This window comes from Stegodyphus dumicola, chromosome 7 (genome assembly GCF_044657685.1).
Source record: "Stegodyphus dumicola isolate Sdum_Otavi_A_Nest chromosome 7, ASM4465768v1".
Lineage (NCBI taxonomy): Eukaryota > Metazoa > Arthropoda > Arachnida > Araneae > Eresidae > Stegodyphus > Stegodyphus dumicola.
In genome coordinates, this window is record NC_140774.1 from 186050703 (window position 1) to 186067071 (window position 16369).

A 16369-nucleotide genomic window follows, 5' to 3' on the forward strand; every position below is an offset into this window, starting at 1 on the left:
AGGGCTTGAGATTAAATTCAGTCTACATAAAATGGAAATATCATACAGAAAGAAAAACAAGACACACTTATTTCTTTTACAGTCCCAAAGTGAGCATCTTAATTATATTTTTATGTTTAATTTTTCATACAACCAAAATTATGTCGGTGAAGAGAATTTTCAAGTGTGCATATAATTACAATAGATAACATATATATGTAAAATATAAAAAATGTGATGGCTTTGCTCTATGCGAACAAGCAACCTCTAATTAACTTTCCGCAATTTCAGGATCTTCCCCCTAGACCAGTACTTTCGACAACATTCCAGTATATTGCATATCTGCTTCTATAAATGAAGAATTCGGGCCATTTTGTGTCAGAGACCGCTTTCTCCCTCTACTGCTGTTAAGACCCATGTTGCTGCTCTTCTCATCTACCTCCCCTTTGTTCGAATACTGTGACGCAGTGAATTTAATCTTATTTAGTAAAGAATAATGATCTGACTTTTTGAATTGAATAAAGATATGGAGCTATAAATTTAAATCCTTCTGTGTCGTCATTGGATGCCGCCTTACACTCAGCCACAACAATGTTCAGATTGCCAAGCTTCACTCATGTGCCTGACTTTTAAAATATTACATAAAAATATATGTATGTATATAAAAATATTTTAAACAGTTTTATATACATAAATATATTTGTACGATAAAAAATACCAAGAGTGCCAAGTAAATCAGCAATAAAGATTACAGTGCCAAGTAAATCAGTTTTATAATTTAATTTAGTAATAGTTTCTTAATTCCTCAATTTTAATTTCGGTATTTCCTCTCTCTGTTCTCAAAGCAGTAATAACTTTCCCGACTATGCCATTTCTAAATTAATCTATGCCACACAGCTTGCGTAAAGCTGATGACATAGCTTATTCGAAACTCAAAATTTTGAGAATTGAAACTTTTCTAACCTAAACCAAAACATTCCTCTTGGTGAGCTTCTATACTGGATAAATATGCATTTTTAGCTCCCCCCTCTGTGCTGTTTGGATGTAATTTCGCTGTGCTCTCTTCCTATCACAATAGCATCAAAAATGTAAATATTCTGGAAATAGGCCCGAAGAACTGAAATAGACAGCCATCAGTAGGCTTGAGGCAGGCTACTTTCAAGTGCAAGTTGATTGATGGTTACTTGGCATCTCAAAATACCAGTATTCAGGTCATGATGCTAATTCCAAACTATATGTTCATAATATATAAAATATCTATCTTTCAAATAATAAATTAATAGCCCTTTAACTTCTGTCTCCATTCCAAAAATAGCAGAGCAATAAATTTTCTAACTAAAAAAGTTCTGTCGTCTATCTCGTATTGCGCACTTATCTATAAAGGCTGAACCCAACATCTGTACATAAAACTGTCATGTGATCCAAAATGGAATTCGTATAAAAGCTTAATTACATCGCAACTCCCTCTTCTCTTTGCTTGTCTCTTCAGCTGCTTTCTGCTGTGTCACTAGCCACGCAAAGTTTACTTTTCTAAATTTGTGCATTGTTTAAGATGTAAGTCATATAAAATTAGGGGGTGCATAGCACATCCACAGAGATGATGTGCATTATCCAAAAAATAAAATTATGTGTGTTCTTCGAATGTCATCTTGCTAACTACGCAATCCTCTCCAATGCCAATCTGTTGCAACTTTCATCACCAAGTCACCTTATTTCAATAACAACACAGTTTTATTAGGCTCAGTCATGACCACCAAGAGCTATACACCATCAAGAGGATTAATACATAGCATTAAATATACGACATCACACAGAAATGAGAGATTCTATCTGGAGAGGACTTCACTGCTGGTTCTCTAACTTCCTGGCAAACTGTTGACAGATGCCCAGCAGAACAGGCTTTTTATGCCCTTTGACAAGAATTGGGAAAAAAAAAAAAAAAAAAAAAAAAAAAAAAAGGCCCGTCTGTCGAGGAGCCATGTGCCCCATTCTTGGGTGCAGAGGCTATATCCTTTCAGTAATGAGTTTAGATTTAACAGACAGAGCAATTCTCAACAAATCTTCATCTGGAGAGAGGATGGGGCCCTCCAGCATATGGGAAATCGACCACTTAGATGGAGGTAGAATCGTCATCTGTATCGGAGAAGCATCATCTGTATGGCCATACACTGCTGCATATGTTCAATGCAAACACTGTGGCTGAATAGCTTTATAGGAATGAATTCTTGGAAGTTATATGAGGATTTTCCAGGAAGCAGCTGGAGAGGATTTTATAAATGATAAAGTGAGGGCACACAGAGCTCAACCGATGATTGATTTTTTTTATCCTTGAAGAAGTGTGAAAATTCTCGAAAGACCACAAATTGAGTTTTAATCCAACTAAATCTATTGTTAGTTTTTTTTTTTACCACCAATAAGAAGATTTATAATTATCATCCAAAGGTTTTTATGAATAATTTGCCTCTTATATATGACAAACATCTCAAATATTTGGGCTTCGTTCTCGATCCAGAGATCACTAGAAACAAACATGTGGATGCGCTGGTTTTTAAAGGCAGAAAACGCCTAAACATTCTGAAGTATATCTCGGGACGTGATTGGGGAGCCGATGCTTGCACTTTGAGAGCTACTTACTCAGCTATCATACGACCTATTTTGGAATATGGTTTCCCCGTTTACTGTTGTGCCTCTTCCACCAATCTCCATAAATTGGAAAGAGTCCAACTCAGAGCTTCTTGCATTATAACTGGCTTGCGCAACAGTTGCCCGAATAAAATTGCGTTGTATGAAACAGACCTTCAACCAAACTCTCTAAGAAGAAATGTGGGCCTTGTAAAATATAATAAGCTTCTCAGTTACGGCTCCCAGAATAGAACTTCAGAATTTCTGCAGCACTGAAGTAATAACCAAAGACTTGAGAAAAATAGTCCACTTAGTCAAATTGAGTATGCTGGACACCAATGCATTACTCGATTCTTTATGCATTGCATGTAGCCACCCTTACTCCATTCTGCCATTGTGTATCATATACAATGATTTGCAGCCAAGCATATTTTCAATATTGAATAAATCATTACAGCATAGTTTTCTTTTGTTACACTTCTGACATTCAAATCAATTTGAGTGTTACTTGGGCACTGTTCTATTATTGGCACCGGATTCAAAAATGTATGTATGTATGCACGTGTGTATTGCATGTATGTGCATATATGTGTATACATATACACACACATTTGTACGTACACATATACATGCATTTCTGAATCCGGTCCTAAAAACCGAACTGTACCGTTACTTGTTCTAAATTAATTTATATTCTTTTCAAGATGTTTAAAGCAAACTATTGTTTACATAAAAATGCAAGTAATTTAAGACAAGATTTTTTACACCATGGATAATAGATCTTGATCTTCATCAAGCACTCTTTTGAAGACAGCAGTCCATTTCAGTCAAGCTTGAAATTTTACAATGATAAATGACTTCAAGGACGTGCAAAACTATCCAATATTTAAAATAATAATAATAAATAAACTCTTATTTAGTATTACACAGCAGATACACGTCTACTCTTGAATCTGACAAAATTGATTCTATGATGAAAAGCAAGATTTTTAGGAATCATATACTGAAAAAAATCAAATTGAAATATTTCACACATTACACAACTTCTGATCTGAAAATAAGTTTCAACTTACAAACAAATAATAAAGAACAGAATATTACATTTCAAAGGATTCAATTGTTTTCTAAACAAAATGAGGTGAACAAAAGGACTTCAACTTCTCTTAATGAAGATTTCTTTAAAACAGCCTTAAAATTATCATTCCATAAGAAAGAAAAACTTACTGATTTCTGCTTATTCATTGCAATTTATTAATTTTATAGTATTAAAATATTACAGTCATAAGACATGTAATGGAATACTAGAAGGGAAGACAAGAAAGTCATGCGTTTTGAAAGAGGAGATTAGAGATACTTGAAAACCATGAAGTCTTAGTAAGGAATTTTGTAAAAAGGAAAAAGGCTGCATCACTGGTGTACAGGAACTGCGCAGTTGAAAACTGTGTATTTGACTACAGCTGAAAATTGAATAAATAAGCTCAATAATGAATAAAAGAGGAAGGCTTTGCTAAGCAATTTATTCAAATTTTTATGAGCATGGAATGGCTGTTTATTAACTATTTTATGCATTTAGGAATTTTAATGAATTTTACTGAAATTATGTTTCAAGTACTAACATTTCAATGTTTATGTATAAAGAAGATCATGGTAACTGCCTAATAATGAGAGCTATTGTCCATTATAACTTTCTACCAGCTGGTTACCAGCTGGCTGATATGACTGCAGTCATCCATTTGGAAAATGACACCATGAAAGAAAAACTTGCTAAATTCTAGTCATCATTAGTGATAAAGGAAAAAAAAAAAAAAAAAAAGAATTATCTTTCACAGCAATGCTCTGTCACAAAGTTGGAGATCTAAGCCCAATGCATTATTGTCTTTTCCAGATGTTGCAGGAAATTTTTTAATTTAGCAGGAAAATGCTTTGTCACTCAAAACTCCCACAAAGATAATTTCAGATATTTCATTTCTTTCAGACTCAAGGACTCAAGGACCTGTGAAATTATCACGAAACATGTTGCTCAATGGAAAAAGTGAATACTTTACACAATAATACTTTTCATTAAAAATTTTGCTACGCTGCTATAATACACCTTTTTATTTCACACCTCAACAACCAGCATTTTATATTACACAATGCAGTATTTTCCCAACAGAGTGGAACATCTATCTTTAGTGCCCATATTTTAACCTACTTAGTTTTATAATTACAAACATTTTTAAAATCATAATATTCAATTCCTTCTGTTTATATTCCTTTAAATAATTAAACAGTATCTGTATTACAATGTTTCCGACAAAGATAGTAATTTAGCATGCTTATCACTAAAATTAAAAGCTGTAGAAACAAAGTATCTTATTTCAGAACCATATTTTATACATTTTTTACTCACAGTTTACTTACAGCACATATATAGATTCATAAAATGATTATATCTATTAGATAGAAAGTAGGGAGATCTCATCCCGCTCCCGAATATTAAGCTACTACATTACTTACACCGGAGTTATAAATTACGCTGTTTTTAATGCCTGCAGACTTTTTTTCAGAATTTCTCAATGAAACATTCTATTTCAATTTCTCCTTTCTTTGAACAAACCTTACACTATATCAGTGGTTCCTAACTTTTTGGATTTGAATTTACTGGATTATGGCAGAGCACATTTGGGAAATACGCCCAAGACGGAAGCTTTTGCAGAGGACTATCTGAAGAAAAACTAAGGAAATATCATATTCACATTATGCCTGGGGTCTGAAACTGGCTCAAATTATCAGTATTCAACAGTATTATCCATTTTAACACTAATGGTTCTCTGGAAGGGATACAACTTTAGGAAAATGGCAAGCAAACTACATAGCATGTTCAAAAATAAGAATACACTATCTGCCAACCTCAAGGAAGTGCTGTTTTGAATAAAATGATAATACTGTCAGAGACCTTGAATTTGTTATTTCACTGTCATGTTTACTGGCCAATGAACAAAAAAGGACTTGCATAAAATCTTCCTTCAAACCTCGAATCCATGATTCATAAAGCCACAGTTGAAGAACTGTGATATATGTAACTGTGTGTGCAATGAATGCGTAAAATATTAATGGAAAAGTGCAAAATTAAATTCAACACTATGCATTTAAGGCAGAAAATATTAGGATTTCTTTATAAAACCGTTGGAATACAACATATGAAAATGGCGACATTGCTTGACTGAAGGATTGTTATGAGCAAGGTTGCCATGTTATTCACATGATTCCCAGAGTTTTGCACATTATGAAAATCTGGCGACTTCTAAGGCGATTGCATAGGGGCCTTTATTGGTGTACATAGGTATACCAATAAAGATTATTGAAACTCTAATACCCTTGAATTACGAAAAATGAACATAAATTCCCCTCTAATAACTTAAATACCTAGCGACAAAATATGACTAAATGAATATTTATTAAATTTATTCTGAGGGGACAAGAATGAGGTAGTCTGCAAAACATTCTAGTATATAAAAGTGGCACCCAATTGAAAAATATTGATATAGATTATTACATGTTCCTAAATAAAATGTACAAGCATTTACATCAACAACACTGCAAGCAACAAGCATTTAAAGAATGTGTTTATATATTCTTAGAGCAACTTTAATAAAGAATTTTAAAAAAGCAAATGTTTTTCAGTAACAATTTCTGGCAACAGCTTATTATTTGAAATAAGAAACATCGTCTGCTATTTTTAAAATTTTTCTTTCGAAATATGTTTTTTTTTTTTTTTTTTGCTTTCCAAACAGAAATATTCCTATTCCATAGTTAAAAAATGTTCTGAAATGCATGGTATTAAAATTTCTAAGTGTAAAATATACTGCATTATTAATAGGAAAGGAAAAATTCAATCATTACTTCTATGTAGAAAGAAAACTCCAAATGAATACTCGAAAAAGATATGTACTATTTCTAAAGTTAAATTGTTGGTAAGATAAGAAAATCTGCCAATGCACCTATTGTAAAGTCTTTAAATACATTTGTAGCAACAATACATAAAATTATAAATCAAGATTTACAACTTAAAAAGGGTAAAATACATAATGCTTACCAGCTTTTGCCAAGGCACGTGGCTCAATGCAGAACAATCTATATAACCTGCTTTATTTCTACAGCTTTTAATTTTAGTGATTTGCTAAATTGCACAGTTCTTAAAAATCTTTTACTTGAATAGCATGATGTAACTTTTACTGTCTTTTTCAAAAACTGTTGTATTTAATTGTAAGATATATCCTAATTTTATAACAGTTATTTTAAATTAAAGCACATTTCCTCTCTCTTCTAGCTTCAGCTTACAGTTCCTTACCAGAATGAGATTTTAGAATTGTGTTAAATGCAAATGAGAAGCAGAGTAGTACTTTAAGTCAAAATTCCACTGACTTGCTTGACTGAAGGATTGTTATGAGCAAGGTTGCCATGTTATTCACGATTCCCAGAGTTTTGCACATTATGAAAATCTGGCGACTTCTAAGGCGATTGCTTAGGGGCCTTTATTGGTGTACATAGGTACCAATAAAGATTATTGAAACTCTAATACCCTTGAATAAAAGAAATAATACCCTTGAATAAAGAAAGCTGAATAGCGCCGGTTGGCCTTTTGGCTAAGTCCTTCTAACTGTTATAACGCTCGGTTGTATTCTGTGCTTTTTAATAGCTTTGCTAGCTAATTTAATATTACAGACCAACTAGATTAGAATATGTGTTAGCTTCGGCTAAATCTCTTTAATTAGTCATTAATTAGTTCTTATTTCTTACATTTTAAGTTAAGCCCAAGTGGAGGATTTGTTGTACGCCCTGAGAAAGGGACCGTCTGTGAATCTTTATTTAGAGCAATAAAGGGTAATTAACCCTTCTGAAGTTTATGTTTCTGTTCTTGCACTTAAGCGATTCTTCGCGTAGTAGTTCACTAGGTTCCTCAACACTTAGTTAATAGATAAAAGTGAGGAACATTACAATTCATTACAAAACAATCTACAATTTCTTATAGTAGTGTAAAATAGACTCTAGACATTTATAAACATAGAAAAGCAACAAAATACTATACAATAACAAAATAAATTATGATGAAAAATGGTCAAGTCCTCTCCAAGCGAATCAGATGGCTATGGGATGCTTAAATAAAATAGCAAGTTGTAAAGTATGCTAATTAACTAGTTATTTTATGATTTAGACTTCACTTTTCTCACAGCAGAATGAAAATTAGCTTAGTATTTAAGATGAGGTTTTTAGATGGTAAGTTTGTGCTCAGCCCTCGATGCCACATTAGTAGGTTGCTAGCTAAAATAAGTTTTGCAGCCCTCGGCCTGGCATAATCGCCAATATTGAAATCTCCTCACTGATTATATTGTGAGCCGACTTCACGTGAAACTGACTTGTGCAGCCTACGCTTATTAGTTTATTTAATTACAATTTTATGTTTGACTAACTCTTACTCTGAGTTATATCACTACAAGTGGTTGGCTGATCTGTAAGCAACAGATGTGCTTTCTGTTCTTCTTAGTATTAAATAAAAGGGTCTTTTGCATACTTCTCAAGTTTCAGTTGTTATTTTGGACTTTGAGATAATTCTCTTAACATCTACCATGAGTTTGGGCATTATTTAGATGATTTCAAAACATACAAATTTCACAGTGATGCCTGAACAAAGTAAGTACAGTGAAAAGTCGTTAATCCGGACACCCATAATATAGACCTCAAAGCTACAAACTTTCTGCACATGCGTCGACGCATAACGAATTGACGCATGCGCATAATACATTTACGCATGCGCATTTAATGTATAACGGACAGTATAAGCTAAGCTAAAATTATCTATATCAGTTAATGTTGCAGATTGCGTTGTTCCTTAATCTTCGAATTGGAACCGGCTTATTATTTTTTGCAGACTGTTAGAGCAGTTTTAAAAAGTAAGTTGGAACTTTCGATTATGTCAAATAGAATTTCCGATACTTGATCTACAAAGGGAAAGCATGTTTTGATGTCCATCAAACAAAAAGTGGATAAAGGCTCCTTTGTTTCTCTAACCATTCCAAAATCTGTTTATCAATTTCACGCTGCTCTGCGTAGGGGGGGGGATGTCGTGGCACGAAATGAACTGGAAGTTGATCTGTCAGCATTATCCTTATCTTCAGGGCAGATGTTTTTATTTTATTCGGCTTATAATGTAGTATTTCATCATGATGGTACATTTTAGGGTGCCCCTTGGATTATCGCAAAGTTGTTGTTTCATTCATGGTAACCTGAGTAGTTGAATGTTATGGAAACCCTATTATGACTTGATTGATTGCGTGAATTTGACTGATGGGAAAATATTTGTAAGGGCTTATTTCTGCGTTGGATGTCAGTTAGGGAGTACGTTGCATATTTTGTGCTTTGCATCGTAAAATGGCTGCAGGTGGTAAACTGGGTGTTTGGTGGTATAGAACGAGAGAGCGGAAGGTGTTTTTTTTTAAGTGGTTGAGGACAGAAGAAAAGAAACTTTGTTGGATGTAATTCAATGGAATATTTTACCTGGAACAAGGATCATATCCAACTGCTGGAAGTCCTATGATTGTCTTTATGATAATGGCTTCATTCACTTCTCAGTAAACCATACAGTGACATTTAAGGAGTTAAGGATTTTTGTGCGCCACAGAAATTTCTAAATATGATAAGTTAATATTTCCTTTTTGTAGCACATTTATGCGCTAATGTGTATTTTCATTTTTATGTTATTTCCTTGTACGATTAAAAATGTAGTTAATTGAGCTTCAATTGGGTACAAATTTTGTTCAATTCTAATGATAAGTAACTTTGTTTTATCATTATATGATGCCATTATTCTCCCATTTTTTTTTAAAGTGAAAATATTTCGATTAAATTATCAAAATAAAAATTATCAAGGGAGCGTGCAAGTTTGTGCAATTCTCTGATGTTTTTCTCAAGTGAAAATAGTTTGATGTGTACATGGACACTGAGTCTGTGTAATTCTTTGACTTGTTATTTTGGTTCTGTGTAGCAACCATCTTGAAATAGTGTCTTGCTGGCCAATCGCCAAGGGGCCCCCTGAACTATATTTTTACCCAGCTGGTAAGTTCGTTTTGGTAAATTATTTGATGATGCTCCTTGTCTGACACAAATTGTACACCTTAGACAAAGAAAGGACTACTTCTAAATTAAAGTTAGTACAGTACAAAGTCTTTAATCCGGACTCGTCGGGACTTCGGCGGTGGATTAGGGGTTTTTCTGGATAGATCATCAATTTAAATCTGGTAAGATGACATGCAGAAATTATAAAATTAAAAATATGAAACTGTAAGCTTAATATTTATTTGTTTACTTTATTAAACATTTCTTTCAATGTAAGTTGCTTCATTTTATGTGCACTTTTTATGTTTACTTTCTCTTTAATTCTATAAACAGACATAATTTCTTGTTCAGTTACAAAGTTCCGCTGTTCAAGTCCTGCAACTGCTGTGCCAAGAATACCGACTAACTTGTCAATCGAAATTTTTTCATTTTCACTAAGCTCTCTGTCACTTTCTTCATGCCTTTATCAATTTTTTAGCAGCAATTCCACATTTTGCTTGATGGACATCGAAACATGCTTTCGCTTTGTAGATCCTTTAGCAGCTTACTTTTTATAAAATTGCTCTAAAAGTCTGCAAAAAATAATAAGCTGGATCCAATTAAAAGATTAAGGAACAATACAATCTGCAACATTAACTGAAATAGATAATTGGATAATTTTAGCCTAGCTTGTACCATCCATTATACATAAACGCGCAAGCGTAAGCGTATTATGCGCATGCGTAAACGCTACAGATGTGCAGAAAGTCTGTAGCTTTGAAATCCAGATTATAGATCATTCCAGATTATGGATGTCTGGATTAAAGACTTCCACTGTAGTTATCTTTCATATTTTATATCTCACATGTATTACATACGTATGTACATTTATGTCTAAAACAAATAAATCAACAAATAGTGGTAAAAATGTATTTATGGGTGCCCCTTGGTGAAAATTGGTGGTACATGGACATTGTGTGCAAGTCTTGTTATTTTGGCTTTGTGTATCGTCAATTTTCAGAGCAAAAATCACCGCTACACAAAGCCAAAATAACAAGTCAAAGAATTGTACTAACTCAGCATACATGTACACATCATCCTATTTTCACTTAAAAAAACATCAGAGAATTGCACAAAATAGGCATTGCGAACTCCCTTGACTTTGTCCATGCACACATCAATCTATTTCCACTTAAAAAGTCAAAGAAGCAGCCAACAAAAATATATATTCTTAATAAAATGCATTTTAAATCACACAATGAAATAAGATAAAAAAAGGAAATTCATCTTAGCACTACACAAAGGAAATATCCACTTACCTTATTTAGAAATTTCAGTATCTTCAGTCAAACAAAATTCCTTAAAAGCAACCAAAAACTTCCCAAAATTATCTGAACTAGAATCGAGATACTGGCATCGCCACATAAATTCACAAAAATAAGAGTAGAAAATATCCTCCAAAGTTCGACCATATGCATTTTCTTTGTACAAACAGGACACTTATAATGGCTTCTAAGTAAACCTTTCATTTACACACCAGTCAATTAATGCTTTTCTTCCTTTTCGTTCCAAATCGTACAGAAACTTCATACTAATCTTACCACATTCAGCCATTTTACCGTGTAAACCACAAAATAACCAATGTACTTCCTAATAAACACCCAACACACAAAGAACCATTTACAAATCTTTTCTCATTATACACAATCACGCAATCAATTACGCCGTAATAGGGTTTCCATAACATCCAACTACTCAGGTTACCATAAATGAAACGTGGAGAGTGCAGAATCGCCCACTGCTTCGCGCATTTCGCAAAATCGCGAACTTGAAAATAACAAGTCAAAGAATTGGTCAAACTCAGTACCCATGTACACATCGACCTATTTTCACTTAAAAAAAAAAAAAAAAATTAGAGAATTGCACAAACTTGCCATTGGATTGGTAGGAGATTGCCAAACTCATTACTGATTTTAACTAAATGTCACTCTTAAAATGATTGTAATTTGTATTTGGGCTTATAAGCACGGTATTAGATCATCTGTCCTTTCATATAAAAATTAATACAGTCAAAAGTCGTTAATCGGGACACCTCGGGACTTCGGCGATTCTGGATTATCGATTTTTTCGGGTTATAGATCATCAGTTTAAATCTGGTAAGATGGCATGCAGAAATTATAAAATTAAAAATATGAAACCCTAATTTATGAAATAGAGAACAATTATGAACTAAAGGGTATCAAAATTAAAAAAAAAAAAAAAAAAAGAAAAGAAAAAGAAAAAGAGCTTAAGATTTATTTGTTTAGATTATTAAACCTTTCTTTCAATGTAAGTTGTTCAAGTTTCTTAGTTTTATGCGATAATACTTTCTCTTTAATTCTATAAACAGACATAATTTCTTCTTCAGTTACAAAGTTCCACTATTCAAGTCCTATAATTGCTGTGTTGAGAATACCGACTAATTTGTCAATCGGAATTTTTTCGTTTTCAATAGCCTCTGTGTCACTTTCTTCACTATCGGAAGCGAATTATAATGACGAGGAATTTGATTTATATCATATCAAAGACTGAGTACATCGAGATGAAATACTACATTTAGTAAGGAATTATAAGCCAAATAAAATAAAAACATCTGCCCTGAAGATAAGGATAGTGCTGACAGATCAACTCCCAATTCATCGTCGCGGCGTTTCCTCCCACCCGCCGCAGAGCAGCGTGAAATTGATAAACAGATTTCGGAATGGTTAGAGAAAAAAAGGATATGCCTTTAACCATTTTTTTGCAGCAATTCCACTTTTTGTTTGATGGACATCGAAACATATTTTCGCTTTATAGATCCTTTGGGAGCTCCATCATCGGAAATTCTATTTGACATAATCGAAAGTTCAAGTTTACTTTTATAAAATTGCTCTATCAGTCTGCAAAAAATAATAAGCCAGATCCAATTCGAAGATTAAGGAACTGAAATAGATAATTAGATAATTTTAGCTTGTACCATCCGTAAACGCGCATGCGTAAACGTATTATGCGCATGCGCACACGCATATGCGCAGCCGTAAAGGTCTTACGCATGCGTCACGCTTTGAGGAGAAGCACTTCAAATATAATTTTTAATTTAACTAACTAAATTTTTAAAACTATTTAATTCAATAGTGTGGTTCCCTTGAGATAGAAGCAATTATTCCAAGAAAAAAATTAATTCAAATATTTAAATACGAGTTCTAAATCCATCAAGGAGTTTTTTTTTTATAAAAAAGCCGTCAAGCCAAGTGTCAATCAGCTCAGAATCATCAGCTAATAAATCAAAGATTGATGAACAGTCAGAAGAAACTACTTCTAAACATGATAAGTTTTTAAGTACGTGGCTTAAAGAATTTCCTTCGATCCTCTTCAATAAAGAGGAAAATAAAATGTTTTGTAAAACATGTCAATCTGCCAATATGAAGAATGGCATGGGTGTAATGGGTTCATCATGTTTCCAAAGAAGCACTCTGTTTCGCCACGAAAAAACTACAGAACACAGGCTTTCTTTAAATGCCAAGAAAGATGCTAAACCTCTTGAAAATATCGTCAAAAAGGAAAAATCTACAGCAACAGATGGCGATTTGGTAGTGTTTAAAACTGTTTACACTATTTCAAAAGAACTTCCTTTAACGAAATGTTAGCCTTTAATGATGCTTATGAAATCCTGTGGAAATGAGACTGTGAAAGAGACTCACTTGAATTTACCTCAAAATTCAGTTACAGACATAACTAAAGCTATTTCGGAAGTATTAGAATCAAATTTGGACGAGGATGCTTCACGAAGCCCCTATATTTCTTTAATGATAGCTGAGTCAACAGATATTTCAGTTGAATATAAATTAATTATATATGTGAAATATTTGAAAAAACAAGAAAGTCAGAACTGTCTTTTGGCAAATTTAAAACTTTCGGGTGAATGCAATACAGATGCACTGAAAGAAATAATAATTAAGTTTCTCAACGAAAAAAGTACTGTTATTAAAAGTTGTTGGCCTTTCACAACAGATGGTGCTGCTGTTATGATGGTAAAAAATAATGGACTTGGCAAAAAATTTCAAGATATGATACCTGGTTTATTAACAATGTAAAACCTTAGTTTAGATACCATCTCTTTCTAGCTCATTTGAATACGCGCGAACTAAGATTGGCATTCTGGCAGGAAAACGTAAAGGAAGAATAACAGTAAAGATACTCAACATAAAATAGCTGGTTATATAAAATAAATAAATACCTTACAAGCTTTAAAATTTCACTATAATTATAGTCAGGATGTGGCATTTAAGTATATAATAAAAATAACAGTTTAATAAACCCAAGTTTTATTTTTGTTTGTTAATTGGTGCCAATGATAATTTCGCAATTAAAGTATGTAGCATTTATGCAAGGTAACCGCCATTTTGGACAGTCAGAAAGAAAAAGTCATAAAACAAATAATAATCACCATTAATCCTCAAAGTAATCACCATCGGCATTCAGTGCCTTTTGCCAACGAGTGGCTAGCTGTGTGATGCCATCGCGGTAAAACCTGTTTTGAGTCTTAGACGTAAAACAGGGCCTTTTCAAGTTCTGGCTGGTTGTTGAAGGATTTCACACAAAGATGATTGCCCAGAGAATAGAAAATGTGGTAGTATGTTGACACGAGGTCTGGGGAGTATGGTGGATGGGGTAGTGTCTCCTAGCACAGTCGTTGGATGGTGTCCCTGGCCTTCCGAGCCACATGCGGGGTCGCATTGTTATGGAGGAAGAGTACACCCTTACGATTGACCAATGCTGCCTCTTTATGCATCAGTGCCTGATGCACACGTTCCAACTGCTTCGAGTACAGGCCTGCCGTGATAGTTAGGTCCACTGGCAGGAGCTCATAGTGCAGCACTTTGCGATTAGTTCACCAGATACAGAGCACTGTCACTGCATAGCTCACTGTTTAGCTTTAGCTGTTTCTCAAGCTGCTGATTGAATATCCCTGTTTCAAAGCTGCCAGAGAATTTTAAGTTCATTGTATGCTTATTTTCACACGTCCAATATTGGGATTGAAAAGATGAAATTGATGCAGGATGTGTTAAATGAGCCAAACATAACTCTCAAAGACATAAATGCTGTTCGGTGGTTGTCACTTGGGAATGCAATTGATGAATGTCATATCAGTTTTGCCCTGATAGACATAATTTAAACAAGCAATCCTATGGACAAGGGCTCAGGACTACTTAAACAATGTTCACAATTTTCATTTGCAGCCACCTTGTCATTTTTGAGAGATGTGTTACTGATTATGAAAAAAGTCAGTAGAATTTTTTGGAGCAATGATGTGGACTTCTCCATGTTGGTTAACAGTCTAGAATCAACTATTAACCCTCTGACTGCTCAATTTGTAGACAAAAATCACTTCCAAAATTGCATTTTTTTTTTTTTTTTTTTTTTTTTTTTTTGTATATTTTAAATCTATATATATAGGAGAATTTAAAAATGCACTTCTTCTTCCTAAAAATATTTTTTATATAGATTTTTATCATGAAAAACTAAGTAGCCAGAAAAACCAATTTCAGATGTTATCACAAATAAATAAATAAATAAATAAATAAATAAATTTCAGTCAAATTACAGTTAATTTCTATTTATTGCATAATATAAAAAAATAAAATGTATAAAATTTAAGAAAATATAACGCACTGAGGGAAAAATACCTTAAAAATGCACTTTAGTATGACAGAGTTCAAACTTCACAGTCTTTGCACCAGATTTAATAAATCTAATTAATAATCAATCTAATAAATAATTCAATAATTGAATTAAAAAATCAAGATAATCGCTGAACGTCTTCTAGCAGCCATTTCTGCAAGAAAAAAGTGGCAAAAAGTGCCAAATACCGCAATTTAGTGGACAACTAACAATATCTGTTGGCCAAAATGTAAACTAAACAGTATTATAATTTATTTCAATGGTTAAACGGGGAAAAAACGAGATGCACTCCTCAATAAAGGAAGAGAAACATATGCCCGTGGAAATCACGGTATGAGCAAATTTTGCTACATTTGAGTTGCCCATGGAAATCGCGGGATGATCAGCCAGAGGATTAATCACATGCAGGAAATGAAAAAGGAGGAAGGTCATGGCACTCATCTAAAGGAATTTTTAGAGTCTGCTCTTAATAATGGGCATTACCGAGTTCCAGATATTAAATTATCTGTTTCTACTAAATCATTGAATGATTTCATGAGTGCTAAAAATGCTTTTTTGAGTGCACTGATAGAGAATCTGCAAGAAAGATTTTGCAGCTGATGCATCTTTTGCAGGATTTTGATGTTTTGTTGAATCCCTCTTGTGTTCAACAGAATCACCAAGACTGGAGTCCCTAGATAATGTTATTAAACATTATCATAGGCCAGATTCCACTTCAGTTTTGGGTGTATCAGCAGAAGAGTTAAAGCAAGAACCCCTTGAAGTAGAGTCTTTTTATGCACGTTATAGAAAATTCAAATTTAAACGGTTTGCCAATTTGTTGTTCTCATCAAGTTGAGTTGGTGAACTCTTATATCTAGGATTTACAGCCCTGGCACAAATAGCTATGACTATACCTTTGTCAACGGTTGTTTGTGAAAGAGAATTTTCTACACAAAATAGGACCACATCAAACAGGAGAAATAGATTGGGGGAAAAACAACTGGAAATTCTA

The 16369-nt window shown here is 33.5% G+C and overlaps 1 protein-coding gene across 1 annotated transcript in view; it reads right to left on the reverse strand.

Moving 5' to 3' along the window:
* The window catches only part of LOC118204882 (TATA box-binding protein-like 1), a 46108-nt gene that overhangs the window by 17592 nt on the left and 12147 nt on the right, over window positions 1-16369 (reverse strand). The window lies entirely within an intron of this gene.